This window comes from Sinocyclocheilus rhinocerous, unplaced genomic scaffold (assembly GCF_001515625.1).
Source record: "Sinocyclocheilus rhinocerous isolate Xijiao unplaced genomic scaffold, SAMN03320098_v1.1 scaffold1008, whole genome shotgun sequence".
In the NCBI taxonomy this organism is placed as follows: Eukaryota; Metazoa; Chordata; class Actinopteri; order Cypriniformes; family Cyprinidae; genus Sinocyclocheilus; species Sinocyclocheilus rhinocerous.
The window spans coordinates 31833-42051 of record NW_015632723.1 but is presented as its reverse complement, the minus strand read 5'-3'; the positions used below and the strand labels follow the sequence as shown (position 1 = coordinate 42051).

General features: G+C 38.4%; 1 protein-coding gene across 1 annotated transcript in view; it reads right to left on the bottom strand.

The window, feature by feature from the left end:
* The window catches only part of LOC107742889 (multiple epidermal growth factor-like domains protein 10), a 107616-nt gene that overhangs the window by 68159 nt on the left and 29238 nt on the right, over window positions 1–10219 (bottom strand). The gene's annotated exons all lie outside the window — the stretch shown is intronic.

The window sequence follows — 10219 nt, the reverse complement described above, 5'->3', positions numbered from 1 at the left end:
TTTTGAGCCATGTATTATTACTCTGAATTAGGCTACTACTACTATTACTATCTTGTACCCTGCAATAATCATTTACTCAAACTCACTTTTATGAGATGAAGAAAACAAAAAAAAAGAAAATCGGCCAAACATATCGGCCAAAAAAATCGGCATCATATATCGGCCATCGGCTGCCCTGATTTCTAAATATCGGCATCGGCATCGGCCAATGAAAAACCCATATCGGTCGACCTCTAAGTGGTGCATCAAACTCTGTATTTTAGTGCAATATTTCGTCCACATCTGCAGAAAAATGAGCACCATTGACGGAACCAAATGTCATTCTTTTTTGGTATTTTGAAAATGGAAAGGTCAGTTGTACTGGCAGAAGTTCCAGAAGGGCGAACATAATTTTCAGTGCCTTTACAGCTCAAATTAAAAACAAACATACGCCTCTTTCCTATTATTCTTCATTTAAATTTCCCACATTCGTCTTGGTCCTGTAGTTGCCTGTAACAGATGAACAGACCTCTATAGTACTTTGATATACATTTACAAATATAGTTCATTTTTGGACAAAAGTGCCGATTGTTTAGTACACTAGGATGATAAATGTCTCCTGGACATGCTGTTAAATGTATAGTTGTAAAAGCTGCCAATACTCTCACCGTGAAATGGCCCTCTGGGCCGTCTAGAGCTCCACTGACACTTATCACTATGTTATTTATTTGTGCGCTGAAAGAGCCGACTGCTAAAGAATGAATTAGGGATACATTAGGGAATTTGGGTAGTAGAGAGCTGATGGATGCTATTCTAAATATACAGAAGGAACTGCCAATAGTCATGTGGCATGGATAGTGCTGAGTTGTAATAACAGAGGGGGGAGCGCTTGCACTGCAGCTGCCAGGCAGCCTCAACGGACCAGGGCGTCCCTCCTACCATAATTTATCTCAGACAAGCCCCTGCTACATGTTTCCTTTTCCCCAGTAGAGAGTAACAGCATGGGACCTGCCAGCCAAAGCCTCAGGGGAGACTCGTAGCATAAAGATGTGCTGATGTTGTATCTTTTCACGCTATGACTCACGCTGTGTTATGGTTCATGTGTAAAGACTTTTACTGTACTGTTTTGATGTATTACAGTATCTGCAATAAATTAACATTTCGTCAACAAACCTGTGTATGTTAACAGATTTAATTTCTGGTTTAGCAGTGACAGGGCTGACATCAGGGAAGGACACTAAAGGGGGTAAACGGTTTCATCTTGAATGATGGCAAACACATTTAAATAAACAATGGGATCAGCTTGCAAGCCACAACAACTCAAAAAAATCCTCCTGAATCACCATAAGAACAGATTCCAGCAGTTACCTTCAACAACAGACACAATGAATGATCACTACACATATTTTTATTCATTACCCTTCATGCAAAACCTTCTCAGATGCAAAATGTTTGTAGACACTGAGAGTGATTTACATTTGGACTTTGTTTGCTCTTCAGTTGAACATGGAAATAATGAGTGCTAAATAAGAACACATACATGATCGCCCATAGAATTGTCAAAAACTAATTTTTTATATAAAAAAATGAATAACTGTAATAATATTGGTTTATACAATACCACTAAAAAGTCTGAGGGCAGAAAGTTTTTTTTATTATGAACTTTTACTTAGCAAGAATGCATAGATAACAGCAAGAAAACATTGATCAAATTGATCAAAAGTGACAGTAAAGAAATGTATAATGTTACACATGATTTATTTTTATTTATTTGAATAAATGTTATTCTTTTGAATTTGAATAAATGTATCACGGTTTCCAAAAAAAAAAAAGTAGCACCATCATTTTTGTTTTTTTTAAGCATCAAATCAACATATTAGAAGCAGCATAATTAGAGCACCTATAAAAAATGTTGCCCTGTGCCACATGAATTTTAGCAAAGTCCTGGATTGAATATTTAAATGTATGTATTAAGTAACATTTAGATTTTAAGAAATGTGATTCTTGCTGAAACCATTGTTAACTTGGAATTATGTTTTCAAACCCAAGACAAATCACCTAACCTAGTGGCCACTAAACTTTTTCTCTTGTTTGAACACCTTGTATTAACAGAAGGTTGTTTAGAGACATCTATATCAAATTAAGCACTGACTAATCACTGGATACAACTAGGTCATTTGTTCAAGATATATCTAGGATGTGAACTCAGATCAATATCAGCCTTGAGAAGTCACCTTCTGTTCAATACAGTGCTAGAGACCTTTCACAGAGAACCTGCAGGGCAGCACTATCCAATCGCATCATCTTTTGTGGAGGTGAGGAGATCTTTGAAGTGAATCATGCAGGCACAAGTTGGGCCATTATTGTGCTCCTGAATAATTCGAGAAAAGCCATGACCTAGTGCAGCAAACCAGTAGCTTATTCAACAAAAGTCAGAAGTGTCCTCCTCAGCAGATTGTTACACGGGCCGTTGCTTTGCCAAATTAATAATTCTATCTTCCTCTCCTCCCTTGGGAAAAACACAAGCTATTCTCTAAGCCACGAGGCCAACAAGCACAAAAAGAGGCTCTTTTACAATGCTCCACCCAGAAAGGAACGACTCGAAATAAAGATATGCAGGAGATGGAGATGCACGAGACAAATGTGAGATCAGCAGTGACCAACAACTGCTGCTCTTGAGACAATGTCAACCCAATAAAGCCCACTCGTGCTGCACTTAATTTGCACCCATTGATTTCCTATTTTCAATTATTAATTCTAATTAGGATGAAGTAGATGGTGCCGGGGGCCGTGGCAGAGGGTCGATGATGGAGAGGCCCGGCAGATGTAGGCGAGTGATCCACATACAGGAAAGACTGTGATTATGCCAGTGCTGGATTTTTGATAATGATACACATAGATTTAGTGATTTAAACAGCTTTTTACCCAACAATTATCATTATTTTATATTATCATACATCCTGATCTGAGCCTGGGGGTTTCATGCTCATGTTAGCTTTGATTCCTCTTCTAAAAGCGTGAAACTCCTTCACCAGGTGGCAGTATACCACATTGTTCAAGCAAAGGTCAATATGCGGAGAAGGTTGTTTGCCCGCCAATGGTCTGACCTACAGAATGTTTGTTTAATTATGAAGTTGCTACATTGTGGTGACGGTTACAGCCCCTCCTTCAGCTAGTGCTGAAAACTCAACAACAACCATGATGCATTACCAATAATCCACAATGCATTCATCAAAAACATGGCCGCCCATTGCACCAGACTTGCATACTCTATAAAAAATATCCTATTAAATTGATGGTAAAAACCTGGCAACTACGGTTGCCAGAAAATCACATTAAAATACTGTGACAGTGTTTCCAGTTTTACAGGATGTGTGTGTATTTTACAATGTATAACCATATATTTCATTAAAGGCAAGGTAGTTGATTTGGTTCAAAAACATTTTTTGTTATGCTGGTTGAAAGTCTCTTCACATACGTCATCAGCAGTTCAAAATAATAAAAAATTCAAATAAAAAATATGACCTTTTTCTTTCATTGAAAGCTACATTCTAAAAACTTAAGGATACTTTTATTGGTGTGAAGGACAGCTATGCAGTTCTTTCTTAAAGCTGCAGTCCGTAACTTTTTTTGGTTAAAAATTATCTGAAATCAATATTTGAGCAAGTACATAACCAGCCAGTGTTCGAAACTATTGCCTTACTTTAGCTCGATTCACAACGGTCAGCTTATAATAATGTTTTCTAATTTGAGTGGTACGGGTAGGTTTTCGCGGGAAATTCGAGCATGCCGCTGCGTCATTACGTCACTTATGTAAACATAAAGAAGTTGTCCCGGGTGATAGGCTATCCAATCTACTTGCTTATACACTATACTCATAGTCACGCAATGCTGATGTTGTTAACATTAACAATTTGAGAATAAAGTATAACAGTAATAATAATTTGCATGGTTTGATGTGCTATGAGCTAATTTAGATTAAATCACCATTGGTAGCGCGATTTATTGCAATGCCTTTTTCCTCAGTTGGTCAGAACAAACGTGGCAGACTTGTTCAGATGACAATATCCGGTGAAAATGCTTATTTGAGTCATATATTCCAAGACGTAGGCTAGAATCTGTGAGTGCAAAGTACAATATCCACACATACTCCTTAAAACATTAGATTCATCCGTGCTGGAGCCGTGCCGCCGCACAACCCACGCAAGGAAGATCATTCTGCACACAGCTGCAATTGCAGGTTTTCAAACAGAGATGGCTACAAAGAGGCAAAACTTATGGACTGCAGCTTTAAATAAAGTATAATCATACTATACCAGAAGCAAGAAGCAATAGACAGTGGGAAGTGCCTCCATGCCTTCTAATACTGGGAAATTTTCACTTGGTTTGCACATGTGTCTATTTTGTAAATCAGAAGACTACTCGTTATGAATCCATTACTAGAACCACTTGACCATTATGCCAAAGCAAATAAACAGAAATGAAGACCCGGAATAAGGCAATTAAAACTCATGTGTGGACAGGGACAATGACAGAGTAATGTAGCATGAAGATCTCTCCTGACCTACACTGCCAATGCATTATGGGTTTCCATGGCATCTGCACCTGCTGAAAGCTGGTAAGGGGGGAGGACAGAAATGAGGTTATGTTATATATCTTTCCTCGGGTTTGCTGCTAGTCAACTGAGCATGAACTCATTCTGCAGGTGCTGGCAATAGTATACTGCATATATTGTGTGAAAAGAAAGTATCTCATACAAAAGCCTTATATAGAGCATGCACAGACGAGTGAGTTGAAATAGCAAGCTATCACAGCAAAACATGCTGGTGTTTCCATTTAAATTGATTCACAATAACAATGCATTGGCATGTTGGGAAGGATGGTAGTTATAGTTGTAACATCCTAACATGTTCAGTGTGTCTGTTTAACTGAATATATGATGTTTACTAACCACTAGGTGTATATTACCCATATGGACATTACTTTGAAACACTCATCTCTGACTGATAATAGAATACTTCCCGATTGTAACATGTGCATTTTCTGCGAAGCTGCTTTGAAACAATATGTATTGTGAAAAGCACTATGCATATAAACTTGAATTGAATTATGCAGTGTGCGAAAAAGCAAATATTTTCATAAATGGATGGCGCATAAGGCTACGGCAAAGTCTTCCTATGACCGCAAGCATTTTGTGCGTGTATATGCATATGCCTACAGGCAAATACAAATGCTTGTGACAGACAATTCGTGGTGGAATCATCTCTCTCAATTTACTACCTGCTGCTTCCGATTGCAGCTGTGGGAATAAAGCTGCCTGTAACTGCTGTTCTAGGATCTTCTACACTAAGCAGAACTACAAGAGGAATGGGAAAAGCTGATTGCAGGCACAATAAAAAAGTCTGAACTTCTGAAATAATTATACATTATTTCTAAAAATGTTTAAAAGTGTCATATGAGGAATAACAATTTAATTAGGAATATTAGGATGAAATATTTAATTATGTAAAATTTTTTATTTTTAATTACATCCTTATCCACATTTAAATAATTATGCAACTGCCTTCTCAATCAACTCAAAACAAAACCAACCTGCACTGAAATGACTTTCCAGAATCCAGAATGTCATTGTGGAATTGGATTTTATCCTAGCTTTCAAGTTGGCACTTGGACAAAATAAAACAAAATGAAACGAAATGAAAAAAAAAAGAAAATTTGACATTAAAATAAAATAATTACAAATAGTTATTAATAATTATAATGCTTATTAAAAATAAAACAGATGCCTGGTTGTGATTTTCTAAAGTAATATTCATTTTATAATAGTTTGTATTTTTATTAAATCCTGTAATGATAAATAATTTGTCTAGAGGGTTTGGCTTGTGTTGTGAATGGTGTACAGTAGACAGTATGACCTGTAACTTGATGTTTTTCATGGAATGTCTCTCGGGGACGTGAAATCTATTTTAAACATGTCTTTAAAAGAAAAACATCTCCACCTCCTACACCAACTCAACAATCAACATGTAAGCGCACGATTCATTGTTTCTCATAACTATCATGCTTGTGTAAATACACTGGAAATGATGGGTGGTCTTTGGGGGCATTCTTCTCCGCACCATGGATCGGGATCCTGCGAGCGCCCCTGGTTATACCGCCACATCAGTACACCAAAGCTACAGTGAAAAACCATGACAATTTTCATTCCAAGAAACTTTCTCAGCACTTTTCACTACACGTACACACACACAGATCAGTATAATTGGCTTTTAATGATCTGACATTATGCTAATGTTCATTGTAAGGAGATAAATCTTTGCAAGGGGTTTACGATTCTCAGCAGGTGGCCGTCTGCCCACCAGAGCCATAGAGATTAAACATGGAGGACAGACTCAGGAGAACAACAATGATGTGCTCCATCATTGAGGGTCAGAGTGCATCATTTGCAGCGTGAATCAGTTTGCGTGGGAAAGCAGATTATCTCTGCAACAATGACTTCATGTGTTTACAACATCAACATTATAGGCTGAAATTAGAAGAGACGTTTCTGTTGCATTTGTAAACATGAAATGTTGTCATCGTTGGATTAAACAAGTGGGTTGTTTTAAATCATCCATAACCCATGCAAACAGCCATTTAACATTTAAATGCTGAGAATTGAGGTGTTTTGAGAAATATTGGGTTCATAGGAAATTGCCACTTGAGCTCCATCAGAGAGCTGCCCACTTCAGCAAGGACCACATTAAAGCTTCATTAGCGGAGTGACTGCAGCAGTGAAAGTGGAGGTAAGGGAACAGCCTCAGTGGCCGAAGAAGGCTTTGGAATGAAGAGACTGCTTCTGCGGTCGGGGCTCTGAGGGTCTGAGGGTCCTGTGAAGTGGCCAATGTGTGTCAATCACAGCTGTCCCTCTCCTCCCTCATCCACTCAGCAGTCACATGAAGAACCCTCAGCAGAGTCTCAGCCTCTCCGGAAAAGGTTGGCAGGTTCAGAGGCGCAGAATTATCTGGAATGAGCGGCAAGATTTCTGAATGCAGCTTTGTTCTTCTCGTGTTTGGGAACTCACTGGGGCCCATGAATTATTCCTGTGGATTCTCAAAGTCACAGTGAAGTCAAAGGAACACATTGGTGACTCCTTGAGAAATCAATTGTGTTTCTCTTTCTCTAACTGACAGTCAAAAATAGATTTGAAAAAAAAAAGGCTTGTTGCTGGGGAAGTTTTAGTGTGAGTTAATGGATTATTAGTCATGATCTCTTGCATGGCAATAAAACTGCTTGGTACTGAGAACAACTGGCAATCACAAGACTCACAATGCAGTTATTTGTCACTTCCCTCATGACAGGGTTGCAAATGTCTGACGAGAAGACAAATAGAATGTAAAAAAAAAACTGATTCATCCATTCTTTGTTTAAGTTTACTAGAGAGAGGCTGCCGTATTGATCTGTTGAAGGAAAGATCCTTTTTATTCCCTTGATGAACAAAAGCAAATGATCTTATCTAAATCAGACTTAAAATTAGTCTGGCTCTCAATAGCTGGAATTTACTCTTGTGGATGTGCAACTGGGGGAAAAAGAATCAATGCTGGACAATATATTTAAAAACTGAAAAAAGAAAAATAAACATCATTCAAGAAATATTCTCTGAGAAAAAGTATTAATATTTTTTACACAATTCTGCTTAAGCAATGTATTTTGTTAAAAAGATATTAATTACTAGAAGACAAGACAAAACTGATTAAGAGTTTTTTTTGCAGTTAATTCTTTATTAAAAGCAAATCGTTTTTATGTAATCTAAAGTTATTCTTACTTTCATTCAAAACCAATGAATTTGAGGCAATCCGTAGCACAATTTTATTACAACCCTGACAGTAACCTTGAATTCCTTTGGAGTTTATTCAAAAGAGGAGCACAAATGTGAAATCGTGGAAGTAACTATCATGCTTGTGTAAATACACTGGAAATGATGGGTGGTCTTTGGGGGCATTCTTCTCCGCACCATGGATCGAGATCCTGCGAGCGCCTCTGGATATACCACCACATCAGTACACCAAAGCTACAGCGAAAAAGCATGAAAATTTTCCTTCCAAGAAACTTTCCTAACACTTTTCACCACACGCACACACACAGATCAGTATAATTGGCTTTTAATGATCTGACATTATGCTAATGTTCATTGTAAGGAGATAAATCTTTGCAAGGGGTTTACGATTCTCGGCAGGTGGCCGTCTGCCCACCAGAGCCATGGAGATTAAACATGGAGGACAGACTCGGGAGAACAACAATGACGTGCTCTATCATCGAGGGTCAGAGTGCATCGCTTGAATCAGTTTGTGTGGGAAAGCAGATTATCTTTGCAACAATAACTTCATGTGTTTACATCAACATTAGGCTGAAATGAGAAGAGACGTTTCTGTTGCATTTGTAACAACAATTGGGTTGTTTTAAATCAACCATAACCCATGCAAACAGCCGTTTAAAATTTAAATGCTAAGAATTGAGTTGCTTTGAGAAATATTGGGTTCTCAGGAAACGGCGACTTGAGCTCCATCAGAGAGCTGCCCACTTAAGCAAGGACCACATTAAAGCTTCATTAGCGGAGTGACTGCAGCAGCGAAAGTGGAGGTAAGGGAACAGCCTCAGTGGCCGAAGAAGGCTTTGGAATGAAGAGACTGCTTCTGCGGTCGGGGCTCTGAGGGTCTGAGGGTCCTGTGAAGTGGCCAATGTGTGTCAATCACAGCTGTCCCTCTCCTCCCTCATCCACTCAGCAGTCACATGAAGAACCCTCAGGAGAACCTCAGCCTCTCTGGAAAAGGTTGGCAGGCTCAGAGGCGCAGAATTATCCGGAATGAGCGGCAAGATCTCTGAACGCAGTTTTGTTCTTCTCGTCTTTGGGAACTCACCGGGGCCCATGAATTATTCCTGTGGATTCTCAAAGTCACAGTGAAGTCAAAGGTACACATCAGTGACTCCCTGAGAAATCAATTGTGTATCTCTTTCTCTAACTGACAGTCAAAAATAGATTTGAGGCTTGTTGGGCTTGTTGCTGGGGAAGTTTTAGTGTGAGTTAATGGATTATTAGTCATGATCTCTTGCAAACTGCTTGGTGGAGTGCAGGGTTAAACATCAGGAGACTGCAGGTGCAGGAGGATCTGAGGCATACCGCTAATACTATAACCCCCCCACCCCACCACCACCTATACCTCAACAACATAATCAGCCAAGCACACCACAGAGGCAAGACATCATGGGGTAGTGCCCCAAGAAGAAACAAGAATCACAATTTATTGTACTTCACACTACCAGGAACAGCATGAACAAAAGCAAATGATCTTATCTAAATCAGACTTAAAATTAGTCTGGCTCTCAATAGCTGGAATTTACTCTTGTGGATGTGCAACTGGGGGAAAAAGAATCAATGCTGGACAATATATTTAAAAACTGAAAAAAGAAAAATAAACATCATTCAAGAAATATTCTCTGAGAAAAAGTATTAATATTTTTTACACAATTCTGCTTAAGCAATGTATTTTGTTAAAAAGATATTAATTACTAGAAGACAAGACAAAACTGATTAAGAGTTTTTTTTGCAGTTAATTCTTTATTAAAAGCAAATCGTTTTTATGTAATCTAAAGTTATTCTTACTTTCATTCAAAACCAATGAATTTGAGGCAATCCGTAGCACAATTTTATTACAACCCTGACAGTAACCTTGAATTCCTTTGGAGTTTATTCAAAAGAGGAGCACAAATGTGAAATCGTGGAAGTAACTAAACGTTCTTTAAAACTCTTCTTTGAACCTTATCATCTAGATGCCCTTTCACAGACGCACAGATCACAAACCCCATCCCTTTGTTCCACTTATTAAGTCTTACCAATGCACACCAGTCTTTCTCTTTCCCTATGCCTCTTCCCTTTTGCTCTGAGGCAAAAGGCAGGAATTTAATTGAATTTCAGGGCTTTTAATGTCTGCATCAGGATAATCAAAGCAAGCCAGTCTGGAGTTGTTTATCATGACCTTGGGAGCATCAGCAAGGCCACGTTCATAGAGATAGCCATTGTCCTGAGCTTAAAAAAAGGAAAACCAAACAGTATTGCATAGGAACGTGAGACTTTGAACCTCAGTCAATCAGAAGTCATAATCAAAAATTGAGGTCCACATCTTTCCTCAAGCAAAGATTCTGTTTCTAAACTTCTATACTGATGGGTTAAGTCCAAAAAAAAAAAAAAAGCCCAAACCAAAAC